The sequence below is a fragment of the Haliaeetus albicilla genome, chromosome 26, assembly GCF_947461875.1.
Source record: "Haliaeetus albicilla chromosome 26, bHalAlb1.1, whole genome shotgun sequence".
Classification (NCBI taxonomy): Eukaryota; Metazoa; Chordata; class Aves; order Accipitriformes; family Accipitridae; genus Haliaeetus; species Haliaeetus albicilla.
In genome coordinates this window covers 17,782,413-17,800,083 of record NC_091508.1, presented here as the reverse complement: position 1 = coordinate 17,800,083, position 17,671 = coordinate 17,782,413, and the positions used below count along the sequence as shown (strand labels likewise).

General features: G+C 37.8%; 1 protein-coding gene and 1 long non-coding RNA gene across 2 annotated transcripts in view; both read left to right on the top strand.

Moving 5' to 3' along the window:
* Positions 1-17,671, top strand: part of MED27 (mediator complex subunit 27) — a 96,015-nt gene that overhangs the window by 15,405 nt on the left and 62,939 nt on the right. The gene's annotated exons all lie outside the window — the stretch shown is intronic.
* Positions 10,016-12,359, top strand: LOC138681994 (uncharacterized). The gene is made up of 2 exons (XR_011322222.1): positions 10,016-10,813; positions 12,014-12,359. It is a non-coding gene; the product is annotated as an uncharacterized lncRNA (long non-coding RNA).

The window sequence follows — 17,671 nt, the reverse complement described above, 5'->3', positions numbered from 1 at the left end:
GAGTTAAAAATGCATTTCTTGGAGCATGCATTTTTTTATATGCTCATGAACTGGCTTGTTCCCAGATACCTCTTCTTCAAAAGTACATATACTGATAAGCTGACAGTAATAACTAATATACTTATTGGGTAGAATTAGTATATATCATTATTATGAAAAGTAATGACCATGTTGAAATGCTAAGGATATTTTCAAGATTACTTTAGATTTGGTTGGAAAGCAGAGTATAATGGCTTCATCTTGGAGCATATAATAAAATCACAGGGATCTTTGATGTTCTAGTCAAAACCAGCACCAGTCTTGATTAATTTGGTGGCTGTATTTGGAGTCTCTAAGCTTCTGTAACTGGCAGTGGCATAGTATAAGAGATGCTCTGTATACTGCACGGGCCATTAGATACAAAGGAATTATATCTAGATGTGACATTTTACAGTATATGCTAAAATAGATGTATTTACTTCTCATTATATGAAACCTCAATTCCTGTGGAAATCGATGTTTAAAATACCCACTAAAAGCCTCCTATGATCTGCAAACATGCACAAAAAGGAGCTGTATGCATGTAGTGTTACTCACAAGTGGTGGGTTAAAGTGAATTATTTTAATCTTTTCATGTCAACAGCAATTGAGTATATTTTCCTTTTCGCAACATCCTGTTACTGCTCCAGAAGATGTAGAGAATGTGGACTAGAGCAGAAAGAGTCCTCAGGTGTCTTTAAACTGTTTTAAGCTGCCCATGGTTTGAAAATATTCAAGAATCTGTGATATGAGCTGTTTGACATTTTTCCTATTCCAAATGCTGAAAGGAATAAATCTACATAAAGAGTGTTGGAAATCAGAGAGTCTTTGCGACAACGTCTGGAATCTCAGAATGTTACTTTATTTCTCTCTTTTGGCTGACCACCATGATAAAACAGCTGAATCAAATACGTTCTTTTATGTATAAAATATATTTTTTGGGTCTTGACAGCTTGTTTCCAGTTTTAGTCTAATTCAGTTTGAAACAGCTGTTCCTAATCCCTGCAAAACAGTTTTTTGATGGAAATCATGACATTCTCAACTACTGCAGTGTTACTGGGCTCTATCTTATTTCAGAAGTTGGCTTTTCTTTATGTTAAAAGAATTCTTCATTCAGAGAAAATGTCACTTTTGTGTCAAATAAGCTGCAGTTAAAAGGATAATAGCTTCCTCCTCCCCCCAAGGTTATCTCTCAATGAGGTTGGATATATGTTTCTCTTCCTACATGACTTTTAAGAAAAAAACATCACTGTGTGTTTTACCATTAGTTAGATTTTTATTCTAATGTTCTCTGCTCTACCCATATGCTTTCAGTTGGGTTCTATTTAGAGTTTTCTCTGCAGTTGTCTCTGCACTCAGACTTAACAAGTTCTCTGGCTTGCCTTATGGTTCAGTTTTACTCTGGAGTCAAATCTTGTATTTTCAGAATTTTCAATGTAGCATTTTCAGTTTGCTCAGTGCCATCTTTTTTTTTTCTTTTTTTTTTTTTTTTTTTCCTTTGGGTTGGCTGCACTGCTTGGTGCCTCTTCCAAAGCTGTTTGTAGAAATTTCATAGATCACAGAACTGATCAAGTCTGTAAGCTCTCTTGTCCCTGATAAAGCAAAAGCTAACCTTTTCTTTCCAATTCTCTGGTTCTTTTGGACACCCTAGCATGTAATATGGAGTGGAGTTAATTACTTTCTGCATAGAAGAACTTGCTATCTAGTTGACCATGTGAACCCAAGTGTGTGATGATACTGTGTGTGGACATTTCAAAACATTTCTGATGGGGAGGGTGAAGGTTTCAGGAGTGGCAGTGTTGCCAAGTTTATAATGGGACTGGAGGGACTCTGGAGCTGTACATCCTCTTCTTTCATCTGTCCTTAGCTTGCATGGATGAGGTTTCACAAATCACTTTGTTATGCATGTCTTTGTTTTCCCGTCTATAAAATGAGGATTGTGCTATGGAGTGAGTACTTTGAGAAATCTGAGAGAGATGCTGCATACGAGTGGGATCACTGCTGGTTGCTGATCTTGCTTCTGAGCCCACTATGGACAAATACCATCCTGAAGCCTCTTTTGGGTTCTTTTGTTAAAGCACAATTTATCAGCTGAAATAAAACTAACATCTAACATGACATGAGAGCTTTACTACTTAAAGAGCCGTTAAATATGTTTTCAGTTCCAAATGCAACGTTTTGCCTGGCAAATACTTTGGAGTGTTTTCTAGTTTTCCTTGCATTTTTTTTTTTTCCCACAGTCTAAAGAACCTGACTTGGGGTTGCGTTAGGATTAAGTGAGATTACTAGCATCTTCTTTCCATCCCTCTTGTGTACTTTGTATGAATACATCCTAATAACTATTGATATTGCATTCATCCTGCAAGAAGCTAAGACCTTTAGTGTCTGCTGATGCTGCAGTTTTGATGTGTTTTTCTTGCAAGTAAAATCAATTGAGACAAATCTTGGTAACTTTTACAGCAAAATAAAATGACTACGCCAGGCAGCAGTTGGAAGTTTTTTAAGTATGGGTATGCTCTTAGATCACACATACAGGCTTGTTCCAGCAGAATTGATTGGTTGATCTACTAGATTTAAAGGTCAACTGTAATCACATTTCAGGAAGATTGAAGATATAAAATTGCTACTATGCTTTTCTGGGTTGTATACCCACTTCTGGTGCTCTTTGCTTTTCCCCTGTACATCTTAATTTACTCAGCTAGAGCATCAATACATAAAGGGCACAAGTCAATGTGCTTGCTTTCTCCTGCCGATGAGGAAGCTAGTTAGTTGTATTTCCTCCAAGCCAATACATTCCCTCTGGAAGACCTGAAGCAGAGGGGAGGAGTCCACTAGACTCTACAGAAATGGAAGGAACAAATCTCTTTTTCAGGGGAAGGCTGTGAGGAAAGCTGCTGTCTAGCTGTCTCGTTAGATGATCCATTCAGTTGCTAGAGTTGATGCATCCGAAGGATGTTATTGTCTGTTCAAAGTGCAGCAGAGATGAAAGAGAGAGTTGGCATAACCTTCTTAATGGGTGGAGACCTTTGATTGTGGGGAATCAAAAGAACATCTCATTAGTAGTGTTTTATGCAGCAGCTTGGTATTACACAGATGTCCATAGACACCAAGCAGCTTTGGAATATTATGTTTTATAAATATGGTGTTTCAAAGTCATATTTCCATCTAAGAGGCAACCATATCTGTATACAGAGGTGAATAAATTTCCTGTTAATTTTTTGCAAGAACCCAACTGAGACAACTGCTTCGCTATAGCAGGTTGCATGAACTAAAAGCAGCAGGGCCATAGAACATTCACCTGCTCAGATACAACTCATTTTCCCTGCCACAAACCAAAAGGAGTCCTGAAAAGAAAAAGGGTTGATGGGGGAAAAAGATTTAATTTGATAAACCAAAACACATTATTCTTCAAGATTTTTCCCTCATGAACCATATTATTGCTATATTAATTTGATAGGCCTTGTTCACTGTTAAGTTTTGTTCTTTTCCTGTACTGATAAGCTTGCTGTCCTTCTGTGTGGATCTTCCATAGAGGAAGAGAGGAGAAAATGTTTAAAATGGAACAGACTTTAATGGCACGGGAACTGTTCCTGAATCAGAGAATACTGCGTTGCAAATGCTTTCAGCTAATCTTCAAAGAAATTTCAAAGTAACTTTATGATTTTGTGTGGCTAGTAAATGCATACTTGATGATGGTCATGCTATAGTAAGGGTTTTGTTGCATTAACAATACACAGAAAGATGACTCTTTTAAGAGTCACTTTCCCCAGTGAAATCTATTGTAGGGAATGTTAACTGTTTTACAAAGGTTATTTGTAGTAGAACTCCCAGAGTCTAAATTAACTCAGAGAGTACTGTCCTTAGTGCATTTTCATATGTGCTAACTTGCAAAATGTAGTAATTCCCAGATGTATAGAAATCAAGGGTGTGTAGCTTTTCTGTAAGCATCCATGACCTGCTTTTAAAATAGACGCTGACATACAGCAGTGGCTGAAGACTCTGCTTGAGTGGACTGAGGAGACATTTATTGTGCATTTATTTAAGGTGGCCTTTTTCAGAGATTCTTGCTTTGATGGCCTTCTAACTTCAATATGCATTTTGCTTTGTCAGCCACAATGTGAAGTCTGGAAAACTAATGTCTCATGTTCACTACACTTACGGTAAATATGGAAAGAATTTTTTTTTTAAAATAAATAATGGACTAGGCAAAGTTTTCAGAGGCTTGCATGATCAAATCAGAGTAGCAGCAAATCCTTTGTGATTTTCCTGGTGGCTGATGAAGTCAAACAGTGCCTTGACTGACTGATTTGGTTTTTGTTTTCTTGCAAGTTGCTTAAATATTTTTTTTTTAACCCTTGATGATGTCTGTCTTCATTAAAAGGGCACTTATGGAAACAATGAATTTTCTGAAGTGCAGTAGTAGTTCATGTAGGGTACTGGAAATGTGATTGTTCTTTTCATGTATGCAGTTGTGTGTCATCCTGATCAGTAGGTTAGAAAGATGTTTTTGCAGGGACTTCAAAGAGGTTAAAAACAAGAATACATGATATGTTTGTGAAGTTTCCTGGCTACAGGGAATTGTCAGGTTATAAAAGAATGCTTCTGTGTGGAAGGCTCTTTGCAAGGTAAAAAAAACCTGTCAGTAGTGTTATTACAATGTCATGCGAACTTTATGCCTTTTTCTCTTCTTGTTTTCCCTTCAAGTCATAGGGCTCTAGCATCCCTCCTTTCTTCAGTTCGATAATTGTAGCAGCAGATTGCTGTTTTGAATGAAACCAGTTTAATATAGGATCCTTCAGTTGCCAAGGTAAAACACCCATTAGAAAGGGGAAGAAAAATCCCTTTATTATCGAGTGTATTTAAGCAAAGTAAGTATTTAATCAATCTTAATAGTTTGCTTTCTTGAGAGGAGCAATACCAGTAGCAGCAGCCGTGTCAGGCAAAATGCTGTGAATATACATACAGATTCTGTTCTAATTCTTGTTGTACAATGTACTCCTCAAGCTTAAGAAGCAGAAGAAGAGAAATGTATTTTGAACGCATTTTCCTGAAAATTAGCTTGCTTTAATTTCTTACTTTATTATTACTTTAAAGAACAATAATATTTGGTTGCTCACTGAGAGTGGTAACAAACTTGTGCTTTCATGTTTCTTTTACAAACTAAACACAATTGCAGTCAGTTGTGTTTTAATGCTGATGTCTTTCATAACACTGCTGAGCTTACGCCTTTCATCAGTGTTCAGACAGTGCACTATCCCTGCACTTTGGAAATGCTTCACACCAATTTATTCTGCCTTTTTTGTTTTTGAACTCCAGTTGTAATCTGTAACAACATGTATATGTTGGTGTGTTTACTCATAACAAATTACACTTTTCTCATCTTCAAGAGGATTTGTGTTGGAATTTTTATTCTAGAAGTTGTTGCCCCCTCAAAGGGAAACATTTGGATTTCAGGAAACACCGATAGCTAATGTTACTGAGTAAACAATACCTGGAGATTGCTTTAATCAAATTCCTAAACTATGGAAAGTTTGGATGTGGAAAAATTTTCACAGAGGTGCGGGGAGCTGATGCTTTGGCAAAAGTTCCCTGGCTCTAAACTATATTGTAAAACTGCGTGCTGAGGCCTTCGATTTCCACTGCCTTATACCAGCATCAGCAATTGTGTCAGTGAGTTTTGAGTTAAGAAAAATAGTAGACATATTCTAAAGTGAAACACTTGTTTTAATGGATTATTTTTTTTTAAATTAAAATAGTCTTGTTGCTAAAACAGAATATGTCAGCATAATCTGCAGCTGAATAGCATCGCCTGTCATGGTGTGCAGGGCGTGATGATGCTTCCTCTGTTAACTCCAGCTACTGACCTTGCCCTTTAAACAACCTGGTTTATTGTAGGAAAGTTGCAGAGGAAGAAGAATCTTATGCTTGGCTTTAAACCTAGGTTTTCATCTGTGCTCTGATAGAGAGCATATATATATATTTTTAAGAGGTTCCTGTGGTCAAATTGTTTATAATTATTTGGCCTTTCAGAAAAGTTGCAATTAGATTTTTAGATTATTAAAAGTCTTGCATGATTGATACATTGCTTAATCACGATGGCATTGAAATGTAATACTTAAGGAAAACAAATAGTTTGAGCTCCTTACACATTTGTCAAGAAGTCCTTCACCTGTTTTTCATGTGTTTATGTGTGCATGTGCACTGTGAGTCCATTGCCTCTGAGAATGTCCTTAAGGTCTGAAACAGGACTTCTATTTGAAACCAGCCAGCTGCTTCTCTGCTCCAGCATGTAGTTGGAAACTTCCCTTGGCAAATTTTGGTTTTTTTCCACAAATCAAATAAGTCTGCCAGAAAGAGAGAGAAAAAAAACAACAAAAAAAAACCAAACCAAAAAATACCACCACCCCCCCACCTTGGTAATGCTGCCCAATTGCAGTCTGTACCATCTCCATGGTTTTGAGCCGTCATTATGCAGCGTGCACTCAACACACTTTTATTTAAAGCAGAGCTAAAAGTAGAACTAAACAGCTGACGTTCATAGCCGTTCAGTATGATGCAGAATTACTGGGAGGGGGACGGGACAGGAAGAGGAACACTGCTAGTGCCGGGTAGATTAGGCTCATTTATTTGCACAGAACTATGCAGGACTGTCCAAAAAACCCTCAAACTAGACCATACTTTGTCAAGGAATATAAGCTAACTGTAATAAGTTCTATTTTGTTTTAATCTTGTTTACTTTTGGTTTGTTTTATACCCTGAAATGATGCAATTCAGTTTGCTATGGCTGTTGCAATAACCAGGCAAACTATTGCTACTATGTTATTGCAGCATCCCTGTGCTGATTGCTTTTCATGGAGCCCGTCTCCATATTGCAGAGCCATCTGTTTTTCTTACTGTCCAAGCATTAGGCTCAGTAGTATAAATTACTAATTGCTCTGTGGCTTGCAATTGTTCCTGTTTGTTTAGTGTGCCAGCAGCAAGTGTTCAGCTCTTTCAGCACCATTTATAAGTTTTCCTTGCTCTTTTTTTTTTTTTTTCTTTTTTTAATGCCTCGGGGGAAAAACTGTAGTTGAGTGAATTGTTGGTCATTCGCATGCTGAATTATTGGCTTGATAAAATAAACTTTGGGAGGTAGGTAGGTACTTTCCTCATTTACAAAAGATTTTGTAGCTGGAGAAGTGATAGAAACAAGTTAAAAAATCATGGTTTGCGAAAAGCAGTATTTTGCTCCCCCACCGCCCCAGTTTCCTTAAATGCACACCAGTTTGTCATACTGCTGGCAGTTTGATCTCATACAGAAAGATCCTTTTTGGCTATGTAAGTATGTGCACTGCTGAAGAGTTAAGGATACTTTTGGAAAACTTAATGCTGAATTCATCAGCTTGTGTCTGTTTCAAAACCTAATCGTAATGTAACAATTGTGTATTTTTTTAAATGTAGTTTCCTTGTCTATCTTTAAGATCAAAAAGATGCAGGTTTGCTTTTGGGTTTTTTTTCTTATATGTATAATATGTATTTTACATTCTGAATTCACTGTTCAGGCTAAACTAGTCGCTTTCAATAGTTCTCTGATGTTCTGTGCCCACTGTAGCTGCAGCGATGGGCACCGTGGCGTGCTTAGCTTCATAAGGTGTTTGCGTCTGGGCAGATCAAAACTGTTGGAGGAGAAGGGGATCCTTTGGTTTTTAAGGTGAGAAAGGTAGTATCGAGTGAGAATATAGGGTACAGCATTTTGTAGCTGTTCAGGACTGGCAAGTTTTGGAGGGTGGCAGACCACGTATATTGGATGTGTTATGATTTTATGGGAGGCATTTGATAAGATGAGGTGGATACCCGTTCACGGTAGGGTGGTACTGAAATTTTGGTACAACGGAAACTGTGTGTAGGGAAGCGGGTGTCGTTCCCCGAAGTCAGATGGACTTTTTGGAGTTTTCCAGCCGAGGATAGAGGGGTGGTTTTGATAACATACCATAAAATGAACTGAACAGCAAGAAAAACATTTCTTCCTTCTGCGTATTTCAGATACAATGTCAGACAGCTCAAATCTAGCTGAAGGCTTTGAGTCTCCGTAGCATCTGAAGCCTGGTAAGCTGCTGCTGCTATTTCAGTCAGACTGTGAGGTACGGCAGCGAGGAGCGTTGTGCAACCTCCGCTGCAGCGTGCCGTGCCGTGGGGCAGTTCTGCTGTTCGCTGTGGGCTCCCTTCTGGGGCACCCTCAGCTGGGTGATAGAGGTGTGGGGAAGGAGAACCTCCTCAGAGCCTCCTCCAGCTTTTTTCAAGAGTCTAAGTAATATTGTGGTGCCACTGCCTTTGGTGTTTTTTATTTTCCCCTCTCTCTCTTTTTTTTTTTTTTTTTTCCCCTTTTCTTTTTAATGGGAAACATTCAGTAAAAGAGAGGGCAGCCAGTACTGTCCATTTGTTTTGACCAGTATATCCTTGGGGCTTGTAGACAGCGTGGCCTTCAGCAGGGAAGGGTGAAGTAGTTGGAACAATCACAGAAGTTTGTCTTACAGTTTGAGGGAGGAAGCACAGCACTTTGTCAGATGAAGCTGTATAGAAGAATTTTCTATTCCAATCCAATATTGTTACCTTGCTTGTAGCACTGTGGTCATTAGTGCTCTTAATTTACCTTCCAGTAAATATGCCAGATAAGCCACTGTGGCCAGCCACATTAACTTTCTATTTATTTTTCTTATGATGGCCACCTGAAGCAATAGATTGATGTCTGCAATTTTTACTTCATTAATAATGAAGTCCACAAAGCAGTGAGAGGAATGTCTGTTTACTTGGTGCCTTAAACTGGGCTACTGATGAACTGCTGTTTTTTGATTCAGTAAGATTTTCTTAGTGATTATCAAGATAGAGAAATAAGGTATGTCCAGGTTTAGATGAGAAGCTGAAGTGTCTGTGGGTTAGATGGTAGACATTTAAGTGGTAATTGGGTTATTGAAGAGTGCCCTGCAAGACAGCCGATGCATGGAAAGTCAAATGTGTGTCAGTCTCCTTTGAAATCCATAAAAATTAATCATTTAGGTTTTCCTGTGGCTTTAACTGTGTCCCACAGCAACTTAAAAATGGCTCAGTCTCAAAGTTTGAAAACTCTTCTGATAACATCAGTGCACATTCCTAGCTAAATAAAGAATCTGTAGTGTATGTAATTCCAAAAAGTATTTTTCAAATTCTGTTGTGGCAATTAGTGATAGGAGTACTGTAGAGCTTGCGTGAGTGGGGACATTTTGTGCTGAATACAGCAACAGCTGCCAGTCTAGTCTTCAGAAACCTGGGTTTGGCCCCGAGTATCATTCTTTCCCCTCTATTCCTGTTTTGAGTCTAGTAAAGAGAAGCATATGTTTTCTTGCATCAGCTACGTTGGTGTTACCTTGTGAAGCATGACAAGGTCATGTGTTTGTATGGCAAAAGAGGAAATCTCAAATTGTGTTTGAGCTGTCTTAGACCTGCTTTTTTTCCTGTGATGTATTAAAGATTTCTGTGATATATATGGTTAAATTTCTATTCATGTAGGTATGCGTGTGTTGATGCTACATTGCTGCTCCTGAAATTGGTAGTTATATTATTAATATTGCACATCATGCCAAGAAGGTGTCTTGCATTTAATATAGAACATAAGAAGGTTTGCCTACCCTGTATGAAAATCTCAAATTGGAACTGAAGATGCTATAAAAATTTAAAGGGGACAAGGTCAGCCTGAAAATCGCATTTTAAAAAAGCAGAAAATCATCTATTTTTAACAACAAGTTTCTTTACCTGTTAGTACCTGTACTAGTAATATTTTCAGTTATTAACACTTGAAAATGGTTTTAAGCATTATTTTAATTGTAAAACTACTTAGTTACCATTTGTCTAGGTGCCTGTTAATTTGAGGTTTTCTAGTTGAGAGACATGAGAACTGATCAAAAGCATTTGGATTCCTATGCTCCTTCTGTATGATCAAACAAGTTCAATTTATTTCACTCATGAAAGAAAAGATAATGGATGACTCACTTGCTTTGTACCAACATCTTTATTGAGGGGGGAAAAAGTGGATAAGAGGGATCTTCATTATAGCAAGCAAAGAAAAAAAAAAAATCAGTAATTGAAAATAGAAGTATAACAAATTCAGACTACAGCTGAGGTGTGTGGTTTAAACACTTGTGGTAATTAAGCACTGGAAGAGCTGGAGAGGAATAGTATGGGATTCACCTTCCTTGGAAGACTTGAAAGGTGAGCACATGCATATTCTGTTTTTTCTAACTATGTTTGCTAAATTATAAACACAAAGTAACTTGAATTAGGTAAGAGGCAAGACTAAATGTTCACAAAGGTTCTTTTAGAATGACTTAATATTTCCTAGGAAACTTGTGGAAAGGATCTGCTCCAACCATCCAGGCTCTTAACCATAATATAACACTTTTTTTTTTTTTTTTTTTTTTGTGTCTGTTCTGTGCTCACTAGCTATATGGCTTCTAATTTGAGGACACAAAATGAGAAGGGTCTGTATCCATGAGAACATGCTGTCCTCCAGAGCGTAGAATAGAATTTGAAAGTTAAGAATCTCATTTTTTAACTTATTTTCAGATAATAGCTGGCAAGATCTGCTTCACTTCCAATTAGTGGCTGATCAAGACAGAAAGTAATGGTGAACTGCTACTGACTAATCCTTTATTTCAAGTGATAGAAGTGGGGGTAGAGATTCCAACCTTGCCATGACTTGGCTTAAAGCCTTTTCAGGCTCCTTTGAAGATTTGCTGAGCACCTGACTGCAGTTGTTATCTATAGGAAGTCTACTACAAATATAGTAAGTAGTAAAAACATTTAATGTTCTTAAAAATTCCTCAGATCCACACCCAGCATGAGTGGAATAAGAACTGTGAAGGTATATCTAACAGTATTTGTAAAGAAGCAAGATAAAGCAGGAAAATATCATAGAAGACATCTGAGAAAATAAGTGTGGGCATTGTGTGAAATACTGTAAATAACATTCTGTGCATGAAAATGGGTGCTGAATAACTGCCTCTTCATCCATGCAATCCTGCAGACTGGTAATTTGAGGTCCTTGGGGAAAAAGCACATAATCAGTCTGCATCCTTAGCACAGACTGATTTAGATTGCGCAGGCAATATGAATTCAAGGATTTCCTAGTTATTGAATTCTTCATTTGTAACCTTAACTATTTTAATGTAACTTTTTTAGCATATATAACAATACATGAAAAAACACTACTCTTCTTCTCGAATATGAAAAGTTTCTTGGGTCAGCACAAAAGCTCAGATCTCACTGTAAATGGTGTGTTATAAATACCTAGATAAATACAATAAAAAGCTTTTGGAGAGGATTTCTTCCTTTTGGTTCCAGTGAGAGAGGGGTAAATAAAATAATTGATGTGCCCTGATAGCTGTCGACCAAGTTTCATGTGGCGTGGCATGTCTTTCCTTTGGCATGCATGTAGCAGCAGCACATTTTAGCACCTCGCCTACAGCATCCACCTCCTGACAGCAAAACTTGTCAATAGGAAAGCATTCAGCACTTCATTATTTCTACAACCTGAGTGCATTTGCAAATTAATTGATGTGTGGGAGGAAAGGCATCTGCTATTGTAGAAGCCCTGAACTGTTGCAGCAAGACTAGAAATAAACTGGTTAGCTGTAGTGAGCTGATGAGTTTGCAGGTGTGGAAGCCTCTCAAGTGGCATCTTGTCCATTTTTCTTGTTGCCTTTGATACTATTTTTAAAAAAAAAACAAACCAAACTGCTTACTGAATTGTGGCCATGGAAACAAACAGCATGATAAAGATAATACCATATATACTTATATATGGTTAGTTAGCAAGTAGTTCCATATTTCTTGCTGGCTCAGCACCAAAAGAGTTTTAATTAGGCCTGTAATGAATGACTGGGAGCGTTTTAAAGGCTATTAATCTTGTGGTGTAATTGAGTTAGTTATAATATCATTATAAGCTCCCATGAAAATAATATGAAATGTATTCCATTTGTTTTAGTCCTAAAGATATTTCTGAGGTCCCCCTGGCTTCATCTGGAATACTGCTACTCGAAGTCTTCAACACTGACAGAGAAAACTGTAAGACGGCTTTATGTGCCATTCCACCAAACCCTTCTGTTCGGCGCATCATCCTGTTCCTGGTCTTGGGCTCTCCGAGCTGCTGCTTTACCTGTAAACTGCGGGTAACTTCTTGCAATGGAATGTGTCTTTTTTTAGCTTTCATTGCACAGTGTAGTATTCCCTTGTTTTTCTGGTTTCTGATCGGTTATCTTACCCGAGCGTGGCAGATGAGAGTAAGAATATGTGATCTATTTTCAGAAATAAAGATTACAGCAGCTTTCGAACTGTTACTCTGTGCTGTGGTAAAAAAATGTGTAGCAAAAGAGGTGTTTTTGCAAAGCATATGGCTTTTACACTAGTTCAGACTACAGTAAGTTTTGGATTTGGTTGTAAAACATCTCTGTGCTTTTTGCACTCTCTAGTCAGAGTGTGACATCTTCAACAGATGGACAGATAAACTTTCCATAATCCATGTCTTTCCTTTCAGAAGAGGAGATGAGATTCTCATTTGTAAAAGTTGGTGAGGAAAACCTCATCTGTATAAGTCTGTTGTATGCTTAGATGTTGCGGTGTGAAAATTTGATGGATACGCAGCTAAGTACTGGAGTTACTGATATTTTGGGGGCTGTCTTTTTGCAGATGCAAAGTCAGCCCTTCTGTATGTATTGCAAGCCTTATTAGGGCATTTGCTTTATCTGTTTTCAGAACCATGTGCGTGGAACAAGCACGTTGCTCAAATCCACCTTTTCTCTGTTTTGGTTGATATACTGTCTTCTTTCCTTTTCGTAACCCTGCATTATCAGGATATTTTGGTTTAGTATTTTTAAATTCTACAATTGAGAGCTTTTTCCAACCTTAATTAACCCTGATGGGATGGTAGAACTACCTTTTTTTACTTTCAGTAACTTTGCTGGTCACACTTCTATATTTTCCATCCTCTTGACTATTACAGATTTTGTAAATAGTTTGGAAATGCCAGCTTGTGATGTATGGGCCTCTTTAACATTTCTTTGATTTATGTGCACTGTGCTGAAAAAAGCAGAGGAAGCATATTATTCTGGAAAAAAATGTTGCCAGTCTTCAGTTTTTTCAGTCTTAGTTAAAAGCTACACTTTTATCAATCAAACCTGATAGATTCTTTTTTCATTCCTAAAAACATTCATAATTTAACTCTTTGAAGTCTACAGAAATAATTTGGCTAAGACTTTTATAAATGTCTATTTTTTGGATGTCTAACTTGAAATATCCTTTAAACTGATTTTTCAAAAGTTCGCATTTTCATGCATTACACCTTGGTCATCTAAAAAGTAGAGACATTAAGAAATCACTAAGGGTAGGGGATTCATTTATTTTTTTGGAAATAAAGTTTGGCCATATGTTGCTATTAGCAATAGTGCATTGCACAAACTGATATAGTAAAACACTTTTTGGTTTCTAGCAGTATGGAGTAAGATGATTTCTCTACCTTGTATACAAATGACAAGGATACATGATTATCCAACTTCTCATGTAAATGTCCTACGTAAAAGCAGAGAGCTAGTTTTTCTTAAATCTGGTGTTCTGTTTCAGATAAAGTTCCCAAAAGTCCATGTTGTAAGCCATAAGTGGCTATTCTGAAGAGTTTTAAAAAAATATATACAATTGAGTTTAAATTTAGAGTTCTTAGTTAACGCATAATATTGTTTTAGCTGGAGGTAATTTTCAGTGAAACTTCTTAGAGAAGGAAGAGCTCACGCTCCTGCTAAGTAACAGCAGGATTGCTCTGTCTCCCAAAAGTCAGTGTGAGGTTGAAGACAGGATTCAGGTATATATCGTTAATTTTTGAACACAGAAAACTTGAGTAAGGGCAGAAAAGCTCTTTTTTTAATTGCCTTGGGGGGAGGGGGGGGAAGCAAAGTTTCAGGTTTTGTTGACCATTACATTTCAGCATTCTGCTTGCAAGTACAGTGGTTACGGTCATCTTTTCCAACAGGTATTCTAGAGATGTCCATTCAGTGTTGAATGTGATATGTTTTAAAGGGGGGAAAATGATGTGTTTCTTTTTGACACTCATCCTCCAGAATGCAGCTGATTTCTAACTTCCAGCCACCTATGGTGATTCTAGAGTTTGTGCAAAAATCTGTGTTACAAGGGAGGATGAGAATTTAAACCTCTTCTAACCACTTATAAGCGATCTGTATCGGTTGCTGTTATTTGCGTATGAGTGCTTTCTGTGGGTCACTTTATAGTGTCTTGGAAGGAGTATAAATTAATCCGATCATGAATATTCTGAAGGTGTAGTAGGAATGTTCATATAGGGAAATAGGCCACATACATTCTGTTCCAGATCTAACTGTCCTGCTTCAAGCTTTAATTGGTTGTCCTTGCTAGTGGGCTGGAAGTCAGCATTCCCAGCAGCATTGCTTTGGGATGTCTGCTAGATGTAAAGAAAGAGGATGTTAGCAAAAGCAGCCATTTAAGGAAGAGTTCTCTCCTAATTTGGCAAGTTCAGCTCAGTTTAAACCATATTCATGCAACCCCTTCTGCTGGCATGGTAGTGTGATCACCTCTAGTAGAAGAGAGCGGTGATGTCTGGTATACCTTGGCAAAGTGTATCCGTCTGCCCATGGCATACCTGCGTCAGGATGAACTGTATGCTGGAGTTCTGATCTTTGAGTACAGCTTCCCCTTCAGGGAGGCCACGGGAGACTGAGTAAAGCCAGATTTCTGTATGCTGGCAGAAAGACCTACGGCTAGGCTAATAGCTGTTGTCTGATACTCAGTATGGGTATTTGCTAGTCCAAAATATATTGTGCATTTTAATTATTGTGCAGGTGACCAAAGCTAAAGAAAGGCATTGAACAGAAGTTAAAATAATTAAATTTAATGAGTTGTGGAGCTAAATTTTTTTTTTCCCCAAGTACCAGCTGGGGTCATTACTGCTATATTGCTTATCCACTAATGGATTTCCCTGTCTGTTCTTTGACTGTCTTTCTCCCCTTTGTCTGATGGTGCAACTGGGCTAGTTGGATTTGCAGCTTGGAGACATTTTATTGAAGAAGAGTATTCATTTCTTTATTTGTCTGAAAAGTAGTTTGTTTGCTGTAGTGGTAAAGCCCAATCACGGTGCTGCAAATCATGGCATGCTGGTAGACAATTTGAAGAGTGTTTCTGTAGCTGATTGTAGCCCTTTATTCTACCACTCATTTTTAAAGTATCTCCACATTTCTTATATAAGCACCTGAGCATCCCCTGTCACAGAGGCAGCAGGCCATTCTTTATACTGACATAGCTGCCACCTGAGCCCCTGACACCAAAGATTTAGTCTAGGGCTTTAGAAAATATTAATTTTAGCGTGAGAGCAGTGTCTTCAGTTCAAAGTTCTGGTGGCTGTTTAAGGGAGCACAGCAGCACTGAGGAAAGATACTAATTGTGTCCTTATTCAGTCTTGAGTTTTAATGATGACTTTTCCCTGCTACAGATTATTTGTCCTATGCAAAGATAATGCTTTTGTCAAAAAGGAATTTGGATTTTCTGTCAAATATTGATCAAGTGCACTTCTTGGGTCTTTAGACTTTAATGAAATCCATTAAGTGAACACACAAGTGTGAATATATCACATAGAGTGACACTAACACCATTTGCCTATTAGTGGACGACCTCCGTACCAACTACTACCGTTGAGCTCAGAGTTACTTGAAAACACTGCTGTTTGTTACTGCACATGGTTTTGTCATTTAGATGCAGAACGCAATGTAATAATTTTACTCTGCTTTTTGTGATTCTGTTACGTGTCTGGGTTGTAGTTGCATATCCAATGAAATACCAGTTCATTTAGTTATCTTTCAGGAAATATATATGTTCAAGCCCTTCAGAGCACCCGGAGGTATTTATAAACCTCTTAAGCATAAAATACAGTTATTCTGAAGAGGTAAATAAAGTAGTGTGTAGCCCCAGATTATGATTACTCTGCCTCTTTATCCATTTCAAATACTAGATCTCTTTAAACCTCAGAGCCTGTTGGCTGTGTAGTGTCCCTTTGCGTTGATATTATCCAAAAAGCAAGAACATGTCACTGATGTAAATATTCAATGGATTCCACAATACTTAAAAAAAACCCAAACAACAAACCCGAAACTTGGAGGAGGATTAGTGGCTTTTGCAGAGGCTTTGAACAGCACAGATAATTTTATTGGCAGCAAGGATGCAGATGCTGAAGTTTTGACCAATTCCTTGAAGAAAGTGCGCCAGATTTGCTATCTCTGCATGGTGAAAAGCCAAAGAATTGCAAGCAGTTATTGGAGTGAGGGACCATTGATGCAGTCATTCATCAGCTGAACTTCAATGTTTTTGAAAGAAAAGTATGGAAAGAACACACTTTAAGGCTGAAATCTGAAACTAATTAAAACAGTACTCAGCAAAAATAGGAATTCAAAGACAATGGAATAAAAAATGTAGTAAAGACAAAATGTTAAAAGAAACAGGGATATGTGTCAATCCATTTCCTACTATTGTACCTTTTTATATATATGTGTGTGTGTGTGTGTATATATATATAAAAAAAAAGTCTAAACTTGTTCTTCAGCCCCCTAGCCTTGGGAGGGAGGAGGAGAGACCTAAGGGAAAACCAAGATTGCATGTGCAGGTAGATGTCCTCAGAATGCTCCATATCTCCTGGATAATTGACCAGGGTGAGGCAATGGCACTGTGCATCTCAATGCAATGCAAATAAGAGCCGTGGCCTGCGAGTGGCTCATTAGTTTCACAGTTTAGTAGGATCAGGGTGTTTAGGAAAAGATACAGTAACTTCTGTACAAGGATTTTAAAAAAGAATGGGATGGGGATAGCCTTTCTTCCCATCATGGATCGGTATTTGTTGCTTAAATATTCGTGTAAACTGGAAAGTGTTTGGGGGGCATAAATGCTCTGAAAAAATAGAACAAAGTGTTCTAATTAAATTGTAAGCTAGAGCAAAGGCACAATGTCTAGCTTTCCTATTAATTAAAAAGCCTGCAACCCAGTTCCACAAGGGGAAAACCAATGAGTAGAGGAATTGGAGGCTGCTCTTTTGGTTTATTGATGCTGTTTTGGCCAAGTCAAGAATTCAGCTATCCTAAAATGATCAAACATTGTTTGGAGAAAAAGAGAATTTCCAAACCGGCCTCATTATCTGAGAGAAGCTTAAAAATACCAATTATGGTAGTGTAATTTCTCTCTTGCCTACTTAAGTCTGCAGAGATGAAACTGTGGGAGTGTCCTGCTTGCTTGCTTGCTCATTGCTCTTTTCAAAAGAACAACTGGAGTTTTATCATAGTAGACAAATCCCTTGTTAGCTGTAAGGGAGAAATAGTTTAATGATGAGGGGCAAAGTACTGTGTATCTTAAAAGGAGGCAAATGTGTGTGCGTTCTCCAGTATTACAGTGAACTCAAATTCTGTGATGGGTAAGTATCTGTCAGCCACTTCTGTAAAACTCCATTTCTTGGAGGAATGGAAATAAACTCTTTTTTTTTATATTACCTATATCTGAGAAAATGCTTTTTTGTTTATGTATGTGGTCAGTAAGTATTTCCATGAGAATGGAAGAAACATCACAACAGAGTAATGTGGTTACAAAG